This window comes from Epinephelus lanceolatus, chromosome 21 (genome assembly GCF_041903045.1).
Source record: "Epinephelus lanceolatus isolate andai-2023 chromosome 21, ASM4190304v1, whole genome shotgun sequence".
NCBI classification, from domain to species: domain Eukaryota; kingdom Metazoa; phylum Chordata; class Actinopteri; order Perciformes; family Serranidae; genus Epinephelus; species Epinephelus lanceolatus.
The window spans coordinates 10,736,733-10,753,397 of NC_135754.1; the positions used below are offsets into that span (position 1 = coordinate 10,736,733).

Sequence of the window (16,665 nt, forward strand, 5' to 3'; positions counted from 1 at the left end):
ACTGAACAAATCGATATAAGTGGAAACAGTTATAAAGAACGTTTGCAGGATAAAGAAGCTTCTATGGGCGCGAGATTACATGAGATGCTCTTCATATAGTACATGACAGCTTTGGCCTGTTCTGTCAGACAGAGCAGCGTGATCTACTTACACCAACAGTCCGTGGGGATCTGCACTGTGAGAAATGCGCTGTATTCTTTTTATTCTTTTATGTAGTCTCATCTTTTATTGTTAGGTTTTTACTGATGTAACCTGCTGTTAAGGTTTCATCTCTCTATCCATTTCTGCAGAGGCACTGTTGACTGTAGAATGAGACATAACCGCTGATCTTCTGATCCATAACTGAGAGATACATAATAGGAATTAGGTCTTATGTTGCTACTAAAGGTACTACATCTAGAACTGCAACTACATAAAGTATTACAATACGAAAGCTGCGCTAAGCGAGCAGCATCCTTCTCCTCTGATATCCCATTTGCCTCATTTGAAATGCCTGTCATGCATACTTAAAGTACACACCACTCAAACGGAAAGTGAAAAGGTCACAGTGCATGATGTATCTATGAGCGTATTCTTGTGTTTGAGAAGTATATGTGTATGCATGCGTGCCTGTGTTCGTGTGCACATGCAGTCAGATCTACAGGCTGTTTTGAATTTCATACCAAAAAGGCAATATTACGTCTGCTTCATACGCTGACAGGCAGCTGCGTCCTGTCATGTAACTGACAGCTAAGTTATTACAATGCTAAAACATGGTAATTTCCTAATATAAGAGCAAGCATCAAAGAGTTGTACCCACAGAAAGATGAATGGTTTATTCAGTAGCCCCACTGATCAAATCCTAACATACTGAAAGTACTCTACTACAGTAACATCTTTCTGAACTAAGACCTTATTTTGAGTTTTGTTATTTCATCCTATGAGTGTGCCAACATTGCGTGTTGAATTGTTAATGCTATCCTGATAGCATGTAAACACATATATAACCTTTACTTAACTAGGAGGTCTTAAAAACATCATATTCTATCACTAACACACAGCTGTCAAAGAGGATAAACCCTGTCAATTAAGGTAAGACATGGCCATCTCTGGAGCCACCAACAGATCCTTTAAATCGTTTAGCCTGACTAGTGGTAATCACCCGAGAAAGGCTAGAATGATTCTCCATGTTTCTCCAGTACCACAATTTTGTTTTCTGTAGCTTCATGACTGTTAAGATTCTTTGAGACAGCAAGCAGGTAACCATCCTGTTTCAGTTGGTGGCTAATTCTGACACCTTCTTTGGGTAGTGTAATCTATGGCACATAAGATCATCATATATTTGTAGTGTCACTGTCTTGTTAGAACTATTTATTTCTAAAACGTCAACTGTTCATGACCTCAGAAAAACAGTCCTGTTTTCAGCTTTGTGAAGATGTAGTTTCCAGCTGATCCAAGAGGCATTTTAAAGATTTAAATTTAGCTTAAGACACAGCAGATGTTTTTCAGCACATTAAGGAACACTTCATCCCTTGGTTTTTGAGATATTACGTGTCAAATAGTGAGCTTTAGAGGTGGTAATAGGCAGATTTTGACTTTGGAGCTGGTCCCCAAGAACGCTGCTCAGCATTTCTTCTACTTTTTTCCCAGTGGCCACTCCTGGTATTGCAGCAAAAAACAAAACAAACCCTTGTGGCCCAAAAAGCACTTTCCCCATAGACCTTTTTCAGGCAGACATTTTGACATGTCATAGTAGGACAAGCACAGGAGTATTTAGTAACATGGTATTGTGCATGTTGACTCACTTAAATAATTTACTGGCACACGTAATGGAACCAAGCCATCGTTCATGTTTTCAATTTCACCTTCCTGCTGTGACAAGTAAAAGATTCTGCTGTGAAAAAGGTCCACTGACCACCATTACAAAAGAGGCACCTGTTAAAGTGCGCACATGGTTAATTATGACTTAAATATAAATATTTGATTGATAATGGTTTTATACTGTATATGTTACTGCAGACTTTTTTATACTTTTTAATGCCACTCGAAATTAATAGGGCTGTAGTCATCCAAAGAAAATCTTGGTCGACTAAAGTCGTACATAATCTTCAACTAATCGTTTAGTCGTGGGGAAAAAAATCTGCATGTCATTTTTACTTCTGCGGTGGTGTGACTGTTTTACTCTGCAGTTACACCTCCAAAACGCTAGTCGGCGGTGGAGGACTCTATTAAGTGCTGTAAAGTTTACTTGATTCAAAACACACATTAATTACACATTAAACATGGCTTAATGGAGACAATTTCAAACACAAGTACGCAAACTGGCTTCACTATAAATTGCAGCACTGACAGACAAACACTTGAGTTAACCCGGACACATTTCCCCCACCAATACAACATGCTAATGTTATTAGCACAAGTCTATGGCATTTTACATTGTAAAAATTAGCCTAGCGGCTAACGATCTTTTCCTCTTCTCATATAAAACCAGGGACAACAGCAACATGTAACAAAGGTAACGGCACACAGTTTGGCCCCATTACAACTCACAAAGTTCACTGACAAAACGACTGTCCTGAAATTAAACACATTTTCCAAGCAAATACAACATGCTAACGTTATTAGCGCCAGCCTATGGCATTTTACATTGTATAAATTAGCCTAGCGACGAGCGGAGATTTCCTTTGCTTATATGAAGCCAGGATAAATCCCGAAGGATAAATCGACTTAAAATGCTATTTTAGTGGAGGCTTTACTGTCTTCACAATTTATTGTTTCTTATCTGTTAAATACAAGTAAATACAAGCTTCGTTTCCACTGAGGGAAACGGTGTCAGCTTACAGAAACTGACAGGAGGTCTGTGTCACTGCGACGCTGAGCGTGAGGGTGGGCGAGTTCAACTTTCTGTCAACACAGGTAACTTAGCCTGTCCCTGCACCGCAGGAAATAGTGGATTAATCCTGGAAAGCTGTTGATGTAGCACTTTTCTCCTTATGAAAGTAACATGGCGATTATTCGACCAATGAGAATTTGGTCCGACGAGAGCATATCGACCAAATAATCGACCAGTCGACCAGGAGACTACAGCCCCTAGAAATTAAATTTCAAAAATCTAAACTGGAAAAAAAACAAACACCAACACAAAAACATGAACCAGCATCAATTACTTAGGATTAAACAATTTTGCCAAAAGTTCATTGTTACATAAAATATGACTTTTTGGGATATTTTTGGCCAGTTTTGTGTTTCTCACTCTTGCACTGCCTTGATTCTCATCATGAGTTTTAAATAATAATATTTTTTCATAGAAATACACCAAGCCTCATGTGCACTGCCTTGTACCTGTCCCAACAATGCCACAGATTCTTGGTTAAACTGTCAGCTTTTGTCACAATTTGCACCGTGCTGTCCAAGGTACAATGACAGATGGCAAGCAGACAGTGAATCCTCTGCTTTGAGCATCTCAGCCAGAAACAAATGTAAGTGTTACTGGTACTGGCATGCTGATCTGTGTGACGTTAATGCAAGAGGCACTCAGAAATTATATTTAAAAAAAGATGTTAGCAATCATTTTGAGATTTTACAATGGATTGTCAGAAAATCCTACTTCCCAAGTCTTACCATATTTAAGACTCCTGACCAATTACAGCCGTTTTCTTTTTTAAAAAAAATAATAATTTCAATGCCTTTCAAGACTTTTTAAGGATGTGCGGGTACCCTGTTATATTTGTAAAACTTTCTTCCAGCTGAGAAAAATCTAAATTTAAGATTTATGTCTCAGACAATGTATGACACACAATGTAAAGTCTAGTCCTCAGGGGAGCGTCATCTCTCCTGTGCTGTTTACTCTTTATACTAATGAATGTCGAGCCAATTCATCTGATGTTTTTAATGTAAAATTTGCCGACGATACAGTTATCGTTGGTTTGATAACGGAGGATGAAATTAAATATCGTGATTGTGTGGATGAGTTTGTTAACTGGTGTCGTGCAAGTTTTCATCAGCTGAACACCAAGAAAACAAAGGAAATGATTTTTGATTTTAGGGTGGATAAAAGAACACACCAACATTTAGCTACTGACAATGATTGTATTGAAACTGTAAATGAACATAAATATTTTGGCATGGTCATTGATAACAAACTGACGTGGAACTCAAACACAAATGCTATTTATAGTAAAGGACTGCAACGACTATACTTTATGCGGAAGCTTAGACAGTTTGGTGTTGACAAACATATTATGCTTCTGTTCTATCGTTCCTTTCTAGAGAGTATTTTGACTTTTGTTTTATTGCCTGATTTTCTTCACTCTCAGTTGTCAATAAGAACAAACTTAATAAGATTGTCAACATGTCCAGCAAGATTGCGGGTCAGAAGCAGTGCAGCATAACAGAGCTTTGTAAGTCCCGGGTAGCGGGAAAGGGACATGTATTACATCCTCTGCATGGCGAATATGAATTATTACCATCAGGGCGGAGGTACAGAGTGCCGCCTCTTAAGACTTCCCGTGCCCAGAGGTCGTTTATACCTTTTAGCATAACTCTGTTAAACAGAATGGGTGAACCTGGGTGATGCTGTGGGCACTTTGGTTGTATTGTCTGTTGTATAGTTTGATGGACGTTTAAATTGTCTTTATTGTAATGTCCAACGTTATGAATTGTCTGAGGGTTTTGTCTGCAGTGTCAAGTGTTTTTGTTGTGGTGTCTTCATTGTAATGTTTTATGTATCTTTTTCTGTTTTCTCTGACGGCCACAGACACAAGAAAAATTTCCTAAAGGACAATAAACAATATCTATCTAGCTATCTATCTATGAGCCAAGAAGGAAGTCGTGGGTGGAGCCAGTGGAGGGCCACTACTGCGCATTTTCATCGGGCCTCATACCCTGGAGGTAAACAAGAAGGTAGAAATTGCTTTAGCATATGCACCAGGCGAGCAATTCTCATTGGATTGAATAAGTGCACTCTTAGGGTCTGGTATCCAGATCTAATACATCTTGTTCCTTTCGATTTCCTGTCATTATGATAGGCTAAGCTAAGCAGCTGCTGGTTGGAGCTTTGTATTTATTGTACAGGCACAGTATCAATCCTCTAAATCAACTTTCGACAAGAGAGTGAAAAGGCGTGCTTCTAACTTAACCAAGAATTGTCAACATAGGCAACTCCTTGCCACCGTCTTTACTGCCATGAGGGCAGGCCTGCTGCCATGTTTGTGAAATCACCTCATCAACCCCACAGATGTTATTGTGTAACTGCAGCCTTTCAGTTTTTCTATTTTTCTTTTCCTTTGGGGCTAGTGTCATGAGTAAAAAAATATGGGGCTGTTAAGGCTTCAAAGTATGTCTCATTTCCCTTTAATACAAAAACAACTGGTCTTTTCCAACCCCTCCTCTCCATCCCTCAGTGTTCTTCCCCTGTTGTTCCTCTCTGTTTCTCTTCCTGCAATATTAATAGCCTACATCAAGCTGCTGCCTTAAACCAAGAACAAGCGACAAAGATAAAGTTAAGAGAGAATAAGACAATTATGATGAGGCAAAACAGAGATGAAAGACAGAAACAGTGGAGAGACCATACAAAGGCAGGAGAGTATCCTGGTGGCTCAGAGGCCACTTCATGATAATCTAACGTCTGTCATTATCTCTGATAACAATGCACACCGGCTCTAATCAACTTTCCACCGGCCCATGACAGGCGGACATATTGCAGAGCTATTATGGACGGAAGCACACTTGAGTTACAATGTGTGTTCCCTGTACTATTCATCTCAATCCTCTGGAACTGTCTGAGATGCCATGGGGCCAGTGGAAACTCCAACAGCACTGAAAAACCTTGAAGTGATCGTGAATAAAACATGAGCTGAGAGTGTCAGTGTTTGCCGTTTGGCACAGCTTGTACAAGGCTAGGGGCATTATCCAAGTTAATCTTGACTGATTTAAATTGGTCCATCAGACAGTAGGGCCGCTGATTTAATACAACAGTAAGAAAAAAAATTGTAGCAGCTGCTCACCTGTGGTACTGCTACACAGCTGGAAATGTGCGCTGGGGGTTTGGGAGTGTTTTGCAAGTCCACTGAGCTGGAAGTTTTTGTTCCAAAACAGAGTCCAGGGCTGGAAGGGGAGCACTAAACGCCCCCACATCTGTCGGCTTTAACTCATGAGACACGTGTCTTAGTGTTCTGCCACATCTCATGGCAGTTAAAAAGCTATCTCAAGGATTGTTACAATATTTACAAACCTAAACCTGACTTTCTTGGCTTTTGTTGCAGCACTACACTGACAGTAGGAGTAGTGGGCCAGCTGTAGAGGATTAGGTAGTGGAGTCAACTGTGATGTGGCTGAACCAGCAAGCAATCTGCATTGGAACAGCGCCTTGGTTTCCCAGGGAAGAATGGCTGCCTCAGGGGGAAACGCAGTGGGACAAGGACGAAGGTTAAGGAGGCGAAAGTCAGAGTGGGGTGGGTGGGATAAGTGGTGAATGGGTCCAACAAACCACAACTTTCACCCAAGAGAGCGGTGTTCCCGACCTGTAAGATTCTAAAGCCAAACCCTGTTCTTTTTTTCCAAAACCTAACCATGCGTGTTTGTTGTTGAAGAAAAAAAAAAACGTCAATTTGCTGCTTTGTGCCGATGTAGTGTGTTTATTTTGAAAAAGACTGTATGTATGTATGTTAAATTTCCTGTAAAGACAGAAGTGTATCTTGAGAGAAGACAATGCATGTAACAGGCAGAACTTGACACAGCGTCCCAGAACGTCAACAACCAACGCACCCAGGGTACCTTGCATGTTGTGTGGACATGAAAACCAACTGACAATACATGACGAGGTCGGAATGAGAACGTGTTGATTACGTCACTTTAAAGATGTTGATATGATATGTATAAAACATGCAGATGCAGCATTTTAGTGGTTTGCAAAAACATACAGTGCCAACATTTTCATCTGCCAACTGGGCTGCTGACGGTCAACCACTTCAGTCCTGAAGGAAATGTACTGGAATAATTCTCTTTAGCTTCTATACAGACATCCAATGCATGTTCCTCAGAGGATGAAACCTAAAGGCTTCAGTGATCGTCTTACTTTTCATCTAATGCCGTCATGAGGTCTAAATTTAAATGTATCCAGTTTGGTTCATGATCACCTTTATGCTTTGATGAAACTTTTCCTCCTCCACAGGAGACAAAGGGCCATTGAATGGTTTGATGAGTGTGAAGATGATGTGAATCATATCCTTTGACTTTCACAGTCCCCAGATCATGTTAGACAGTGCTCTCCACCATCATTATCCAACAATGAATGAGGGAATATCTTTCAGAATAGTGTTCAACCCCCCAGTGGAGTAAAGAGTCTATGCTAAGGAACACTGAAGCTGTTAGGTTTTCCATTTAATTCTTACCCTACTGCATTATGGTCAGTGTGAGCTTTTTGTTAAAGAAATACACCACCAACATCCCCATATATCAATTGCTCAACTGTGTAATGTTGAATTTGTGAGGAAAACTTTCTCATATGCCTCCACATTGAATGAAGAATCCAAAAACAGCAAGCATCCTTGATGGATTGAAGTAAAGGGGTCCATGTTTGACATCTGTTTACAAACTTTCGCACAACTTGTGCAGTATAATCTAAGTCCCTGTCTTATTTATCCATCTGCGTGCACAGATGCATGTGCAAATATGCATGACAGGGAAGTGGTGAACACACGACTGGATAAATGAGACTTGATTACACTGCACAAGTTGTTTGAGAGTTTGTATAAAGATGCTTTCATAAAGTTTTGTTGTTAATCCTGCTTACTTCAACTCATCAAGGATGTTTGCCTTATTCGGATTCTTTTTTCACTTAAGAGGCGTGCTAGAAGAACATTTTCTTGCCAGATTCAATGTAACATGGGGCGAGTAATTATACAAATGATCATTTTGGGGGCAAGATATTCCTTTAACACCAAAAAGGGTTGTTAAGGATTCAGAACAATAACCATCAAGTCATGAAACAGTGTCAGAGGGTTTTTCAAATGCACACGCATTAAAAGCTATGGTATAGAAAACCTAGTGTCTCTGGCAAATCGTTGAGACAGACTGACATGATTCTTGAGAATATAGCTTAGCGTGAGTCTTCAATTCTGTCAGCAGAGATGAGAGATGTATATATTGTCCCCTGTGCACATTGTGATTTTTTACTCCCCAGAAGACACATTGGTTGTGTGTGTGTGTGAGTGTGTGTAGGTGGGTGTCTGCGTATGTGCAGCGGCTGGTCCTATCCAATTCCTGCTTAATGTTCTATGCTCTTTTAAGCGAGCCTGACGATAGTGCTGCTGACAGCCCATTGTCACAGCAGCCACTCATTTCCATCGCACTTTCCTTTAATCTCGTCTCCTCGCTCGTCTGCACTCCTTTTTCCACTGAGCCTGCCATTACTGCGCCTCCTCTCTCTCTCAGCTACCTCCCCCTTTTTTTCCCTACTGCAGAATTGTGACGTTTTAAGTTAATTTTACTCTTCTTTTCATCTGTTTTGTGATGAGATGTTTCTTACAAGCACATCAAAGTCTCCTCTCATCGCTCTTTATGCTGTTGCTTTTGCATCCTCCCCGTCATCAGGTGACATCAAGGTGACATTTCAGAATGTAAAATTATCCACTGGATCATAAGATACAAATTACTGGACGAAAACCATGACTTCATCCCCTGCAATACTACGACATCTAAAGAAATATAATTGGTGGTAACTCGTCTTTTATATTTAGAGTGACTCTGCTTTCTGCTGCTGAGTTTCTGCTTTAGTTCAGATAAAACAACTGTTATATCCACTTAGCTCTCCATGACTTTGCATTCTGTGAATTCTTAAATAGCAGTCAAGTTATGGACAGGCTTTATTCCTATCTTCCCAATTTATAAGTATATTTGATCAAATTTTAGTAGAAGCATCACTATTTATTGATCTGCTCCTGTTTAAATCAACCTCTATTGCTGATAATGCAAACTTAAAACATCTTCCATGTGTACCTGTTGTCATTATAAATTCAAGATAATGTACTCTTCCACAGCACCTATTAAATCAATACTCACAGTCACGTCAGACCCACCACTGCTGCTGAGTGTCTCTTTGTAACTGAAATTCTGTTCTCAATAATTGCCTCTTCTTTGCCGTGCTTCCACCCAGTGTTCAGCTGCTAATACTGAAACTCAAGACTTTGTGCACAGATGTTTTCAAGAGCCTTCCAGCAGGTCAAAGGGCCCAATCCACCTCTCTTTTCCAAAAACTGAAGTGTCAAAAACTGCAGGCCATTGAAGGCTGGCTAGGAAAGCCAGTCAATCCCCATAGACCCCCATGTTAAAATGCCCAACTTTACAGCTGAAATAAACATGTTTACAGTCTGGTGCAAAAACAGTTTTGGTCTGTATAGCTAATCTTAACATTGTGACAACTGTACGGGGATTGAATTTTTATATAACTCAACCACGAAAACCAAGATGGCAATGCAGAAATACCGAATTTGAACGTGAGTCCACGAACCAATGGTTGAGGCACAAGCCACCCTACAGCATCTGTCTGTGATGTACCAGGCTTTTAACTAATTCCAGTGTGAACTGATCTGCTGCAATGATGTAGGAGAGTGAGAAAGTCCAAACAGGACAGGAGGGAGCGGTGGTGGATGGTTCAAACACACACTGGACTTTTACCAAGCAGACAGCTGTTTGTGTCTCATGTGAAACCAAAAGTTAATTCTGAGATTTTTTAACGGCGCAATGAAATTACTAACATATGTCATGTGACGTAGTCGTTAACAAATGTAGTTGTTTTAACCCATAGACTGTATATAATTTAATAATGGACGTAGCTACCGAGACGTCACCCACTGCTTTGTAGACTGTTGTTTTGAAACCTTGAGTTAGACATTTTGACCATCAGCATCTTGAACTTTCTGAGCCAGAGGTGACCATATTTGGATGAGAGGTTGAGCTGTGGAGGAACAAGGGGTGGAGCTGACCGAAAGAGTCAGTTTTGGTGACGAAACATTTAGCGTCCGGTTGTAGCAGACAGCCTGTTTGACCTGATTATTTGGTATTTTGTAGCGTGGGGCAGGTTAGGCCAGGCTGCTCCCCTGAACCTTAATTGGCAGGCTTAATTGCTTGTCTGGTGCCCAATTAGTTTAACTAATCCCAATTAATAATTGCGATAATAAACGTTGTTCTTTCAGGCCTTAAGTTACGCTACACGGTGTCCACAGAAGTATATTTCCAAAGGTATTGTATGAATGTAACGTGCAGAAGTTGACAAGTCCAAAACTGATGGTTTTAGACCTCAAGCCATTGCATATACACACATACCATTTTTGCTATATCCCCCACAAGTGTTTGTGAGGTTGTGTCTGTGAATGCATGAACACCTGGATGCATGCATGTGTGTGGTCACAGCTATCGCAAATTCATGCTTCTTCTGACAAAATGTTAGAGAATCATGAACTATGCCCGTAATTATAGAAACTGATAGTTTCATCCCACCAACAATCTAAAATCCAAAGATGTTCAGTATACTTTATAACTATATGTTCCCTTTTGAAAAAGCCATAGCTCCATTAAAGTGCCAAAACACTAATGTTCAGTTCTGCTCAACCGAGCTTACCTGAGGCTAATTACAGCCTTCCTTCAACATCTGTTACTTTTTCAGTCTCCCTTTCAAACTCGATGCCGACTGATTCAGAATGATGCTCATGCACTGTATGGTCAAAGACAGGGACGGGATTTATGGCTGAGCTGACAAAGAGTTGCAGAAGTTATCGACTGTCACACCAGATAAGAGGCGAAAATTAGCGTGTCCAGCCAGGTATCATGTTTCCATCACTGCTGATTGGAGCTGAAGCTGATAAATACCTGAGACTACTGCAGAGTCATTTGTCCCAGCAATGAAGGCCGATTTAACCCTTTCCCACTAAACACAAAAACCAAATGTTAATGGGTTATAAGTGGATTTTTTTTGTCCAGTAGGAACAGGGCTTCATTATACTTAGACCAACTGCGGGCAGTAGCTGTCAGCGACCTTGTTCCATCAATCACACTAACAGGGATCAACCCTAATGGTGGGGTAAGAGGATGGACATCAATCTCCTGCTCAGTTTGATGAACCATCACTGAACTTCTGTCACAGCTCTCTCTCTTTGGTAAAATGGAGAGTGTAGAGCCTCTCTGAAGATCGGTACGTTATTATGCAGCTGCTGTTTGTGTTGTTCAAGAATAAGAGGAGAACAATGCATTAGCACCTCAGGAAGAGGGTTTCTATTCCCACTGGGACAGCTAGGTGTCGAAAAATAAGTAAGTGCACTTATCACACCCTGGGAAAAAGCACTCACTAAATGGCTGACTTTTTTAGCACCTAATATTACAAAAGATTACTGTTCAATATTGCTATTAAAGCCGAACAGAGATTTCTATGTAAAACAGACCTCTTTCATCAGCCTTAATCACAAAATGGGGTTATCACAGTGTTGAGCCACTAAGAGAAAGAATGCAAGGTCCTCTGTGTTTCTGGCTGATGTTCAATTACGTGATTACTGGGTGAAGACGCACTTCAAAGAAGCCTTTTACTGCAATTTGGGGATGAAAGATTACACATAACGCAAGAATGCAAAATAATGGCTCCCACTACATGTCATAGTATGGCAAATATACAGTACAGGCCAAAAGTTTGGACACACCTTCTCATTCAATGCGTTTTCTTTATTTTCATGACTATTTACATTGTAGATTCTCACTGAAGGCATCAAAACTATGAATGAACACATGTGGAGTTATGTACTTAACAAAAAAAGGTGAAATAACTGAAAATATGTTTAATATTCTAGTTTCTTCAAAATAGCCACCCTTTGCTCTGATTACTGCTTTGCACACTCTTGGCATTCTCTCCATGAGCTTCAAGAGGTAGTCAAATCAAAATCATTTTATGATTTTAATGTTGATATATCATAGTCTGGACACGGTTGCTTATATGAACACAGGAAAACACATGCCCATAATAATGTTTTTCAACTTAAAGCTTCTGCATGTGATATTCAGAGCACTAACATAGCCGCAAACATCTATTTGCTATATGGAGTATTTGCATCTTGAATGGAGAATGAAGTCATGCTCCCTCTGTGTTTGCTATAATCCAAGCTTTTCTGCAGAGTTGTGGTAGACGGTCTGGTGCAAGGTAGACATGCATGAGAGTCCCTGGGCCCTATTTAGATGGTCTAAAGCGGACGGCGGAGGGCGCATAATCCATGTCGCAAGTGTCATTGCTATTTAGATGCAGGCGCAGTTGTCATTTTCACGCCCTGCGCCCTTGTCGTCTAACTAGCAAATGAACTTGCGCTTCTCTGGGTGTGTTGGTCTAAAAATGAGAAGTGGTCAGGCGCAGTCATGGCGCGTTGCTAGTTAGATGATGTAAAAAGCAAATGCGCCAATGACCAACAAAAACCTGGTCTAAAGTCAACGGGGCAGTATTTTGCTGTTAAACAAGTTGGTAATACACGTCTCTAGGCGGGTGCACAACGCGCATGCACTCTGCTCAAACACACACGGAGCAGCCACACATATGCAAAGATAACAAATAAAAATATGATTACAATGAGAAAAGGTTATTACTGTGCACATTAAAATATTTATCAGAAACACGTCTAAATAGTCAGTCATTAGTCAGAATGATCTAATCGCAGTAATAATGATCATCATAATCCGGGAGGTCCAAGCTGCAGTGTCCGAATATACGGAACTGCGAGCAGACCTCCACGGGCTGATGATGCATAGCCTGTAAAATGAACTTGTCTTTCCCAAATGAATTGTGATCATTTTGGCATGTAAATCACAAAAAGATGTGAAAACGTTTGATAAACTTTATTTTGACATAAACACAACAATAACCAGTTTCTGTGAACTAAAAACGTAAACTTATAGCCCTACAAGTACAAATGTATATGTAAAAAAAAAAGCTTTTAGAACGTAAAACTGAAGATCATCTTGTCAGGAGGAGGAGGAGGAGGAGGATGACCCCAGCGCGCAGCCAGACCAGACGGGCCCGGGTGCAGCCACGGGACCAGCCCTTCCTGCACCTTCAGGCGGGGGGTTCAGGATGCTGGAGAGGGAGCTGGGCTCTCTAACCTCCCGAGTTAAAATAAAATAAACTGAACAGCCTAATTTACAATTTGTTGACAGCGTTTCTCTTGTGTGTGCGCGCTCTCTCTTTCTCTCTCACAGTTTCACTCTGTTTCTTTTCTTTTGTCTTTTCTAAGATGACAGATGCTGAATATATACTCCCTATCTGATGCTGTGGCTGTTTGTGGCTGGCTGAGAGGGATGTGAAGTTATTAGATTGCAGCTGTGTTAATCAAATCAGGTTGGGTTTCCATTACGCGTGCCAAATGTGCCAAACGGTGCCAATCCCCTTTGATCTGACATCAGATGTGACGGGACAGTTGATATAGAGATACATTTATTGTCTCCTCAGCTGTAAAACGCTCACTCCTTCCAGTTGGTAGGTCCGCCATCTAACTAGCTCTCCGCCGTGCGCTCCAATCGCGCCTCTCTTAAAGGGAATGAGAGGTGACACTCTGATTGGCTTATGGAATGATACGCCCATAACACACCCATGACTAATTCACAGAGTAAGTCCAACCCCTTTAGACTCTCCGCCATGGCGCACAGTCTGAAAATGTGCTGTCTAACTAGCAAGTGACTGGGACACGCCCATGCGCCACACGCCTGGCGCTTTGCGTTTGCATTTTAGACCACCGTTAAAGGTTTTTTTTGGGGGAGTTTTTCCTTATCCGCTGTGAGGGTCCAAAGGACAGAGGGGTGTTGTATGCTGTAAAGCCCTGTGCGGCAAATTGTGATTTGTGATATTGGGCTTTATAAATAAAATTGATTGATTGATTGATAAATAGGGCCCCCTGTGTGTTTATTCCACTTGGCTAGCTAATAGCTACCACGGTGCATTGTGCTCATATGGTGGTTACCACGGATGGCGTGCTCGCGAAAGCGAAACGTCCGTCCTCCCATTTCCTCCCCCGTGTTAACACAAGCCCTTTGGCAGTTGATCTTGTTCTCTGCTAGAATGGTAAGGAGCTTCTGGATGTCATTGTCTGCCCAATTTACAGCCACTCTCGGTTGCTCTTCTTCTTCTTTGAGTTATCTGCTAACTGCTACTACCTGCTTTTTAAATTTTGCGGCACTGTGTCATAATGCCCCATCCGTCCCGTCTATGGTCCCATCCTGCCTGCTGTCCTTCTTAGACAGACATCGATTCGGTGCTATTACTACCTCCAATGTTGGCTTAAATGTGAGACAACTCTGGCAGGTGCCATTAAACCTGAGGGCCATTTGGGTTGAGAAACGCTCCAGCAACATTTCAGCACCTTATGAATAGGGCGTTAGCTGGTCAGTCAGGGTGTGCAGCGTATTTAGATGTTGTAGTCGTGTTCAGTGACACGTGGGAAGCTCATGTTCAGTGGTTGAATACAGTGTTTGACAGGTTGGCAGAAGCAAATTTAACTGTGAATTGACCTATCTTGGCAAGGTTATAGGCCAGGATGAAGTTTGTCCTATGCAGGATAAGGTGGAGGCCATTGATGAATATCCTATGCCAACATCCAAAAAGCAGCTGATGCAGTTTCTAGGGTTAGTGGGATATTACTGCAGTTTTTGCAACAATTTTACTACTGTGGCTGCCCCACTGACTAACCTTTTGAGCAAAAATACTCCTTCTGTCTGGTCTCCCCATTGTCAAACTGCTTTCAGTGCTGTCAGAAAACTGATCTGTTCTGCTCCTGTTCTTTTGCAGCTCCTGTTTTTGATAAACCTTTTAAAGTTCAGGTGGATGCAAGTGGTGTTGGAGCTGGGGCTGTCCTCCTGCAGGAAGGGGAAGGGGGAATTGAACACCCTGTCTGCTTCTTTTCGTGTAAATTTAACCATCACCAGTTAAACTATTCAGTTGTTGAAAAGGAGACACTGGCCTTGATTTGGGTACTGAAGTTTTTTGAAGTGTATGTGGGACCATGATCGCCAGTTACCATTTACATGGATCACAATCCGCGAACTTTGCTGGCTAGAATGCAAAATGCTAACCAAAGACTTATGTGTTGGGTACTGTTTCTTCAGCCTTACTCACTTGTTGTAAAACTCATTAAAAGCCATGAAAATTTAATGGCGGATGCACTTTTTTCGAGCTCCATGTTGATACCACAAAGACCCTATTAGCGGGGGTCTTTGTTTTATGGGGGACGGCCACAGGCCTTGGGTTCAGTGTGTTTGCCTGTATTCCTGCCTCTGCTTTCTTCTTTGAGAGCCTCCTTGATTGCCTGCCCCTCCCGCCTCATTTAGGGTTTGGCTTCTCCTGCTTGGGGCTTTTAAAAGCTGGGTGAATCAAAGATGCCTCTCTCTCCGTCCTGGAGGGTTGGTGCCTTTCAAACACTCTCCTTGGTTTGTTTGGTTTGGGTTGATTATGTTGAGTTTAGCCTTGGTTTCCTTTTACACATACTGTAGCTTGTGTTAGCACCCAACACCCTCACCACTCTACTGATTTAGTCTGACTTAACCACTAGTTTTTCTTTGTTGAGTATTTCAATAAATTATCTGTTTATTTAAAAGCTGTTCCTGTGTTGTCCTCCCTTCTTTGTTATGCTCTCCAACGAGCTGGGCATAAAACCCCCAATTCTGTGATTGTATCTTTTCTAAAGAACGCCAAGGCAGGATAACAGTGCGACATTCCCACCTTGAACAGGCAGTGAAAAGTGTTGATAGTTAGCACTGTTAGCACTGTTCCCATTGATAGCACTGCTCACGCTGTTAGTACCATTTGCTGCTAGCCGCCAGCTCCACCTCCATGTTGAGAACTGTTTGCAGACAGTCCCGGCTCAGATCCTGAATTATAAATATGCTCTGAATGTCGTACACAGCTTCTTTAAGGAGGTGTTTAAATGCAAGGTTGTAATTAAGTATTTTTACATTGTTGTACTTGTACTTTTTCTTAAGTAAAGGATCTGGGTACACTGGGTTTGTTCTTCACTTCCAAGGTGGACCTGTACACAGTTGGTCCAACACAGAGAAATGCATGTTTGGATTGAATCCAATCATTTTGTACTGACTCAGACACTTGGTCAATCACAGACTCCAATCACGACTTAATGAGTTATGTGCTTATAACTGAATAACTTTAATAAAATTATGTATTTTGTTTTTCTGGATGGGAGTTAAGACTGTAGGAGGTATTTTTCATTAACAGCCTCACCGGAGATTGCTGTGGGTGTATTGCCACCTACAAATGTGTGGTTCTGTGCATGCATGTGAATGTGGGTGAGTTTATATCTGCACGAGCATGCATGTCTGTATGCATGCGGAACTGTATTTGTATAAGAGCACTTACATTTATTATTTGTTAATGTAAAGTATATATATATATATAACAATTATGATAATTTAAGTGCGGTGACCAGTCGTAATCATTAGTGAACCAGCATTTCACATTAAAATTCATATTTAGTGGAGGACCACCATTTACTCTCCTCCTACACACAGCATGTGTCCCTCATTTGCTTTTTATCCACACTTCCTGGAGCAAACAATCATTCCACACTATGAAAGGAATGGAAATCAGTCATGTGTATGGTGGAAAAATCATTCAAACCAGTGAAACCGCATTTTCTCATTAATAATGGGAGCTAC

The 16,665-nt window shown here is 41.2% G+C and overlaps 1 protein-coding gene across 3 annotated transcripts in view; it reads right to left on the reverse strand.

The window, feature by feature from the left end:
• The window catches only part of slc39a11 (solute carrier family 39, member 11), a 198,783-nt gene that overhangs the window by 8,762 nt on the left and 173,356 nt on the right, over positions 1-16,665 (reverse strand). The gene's annotated exons all lie outside the window — the stretch shown is intronic.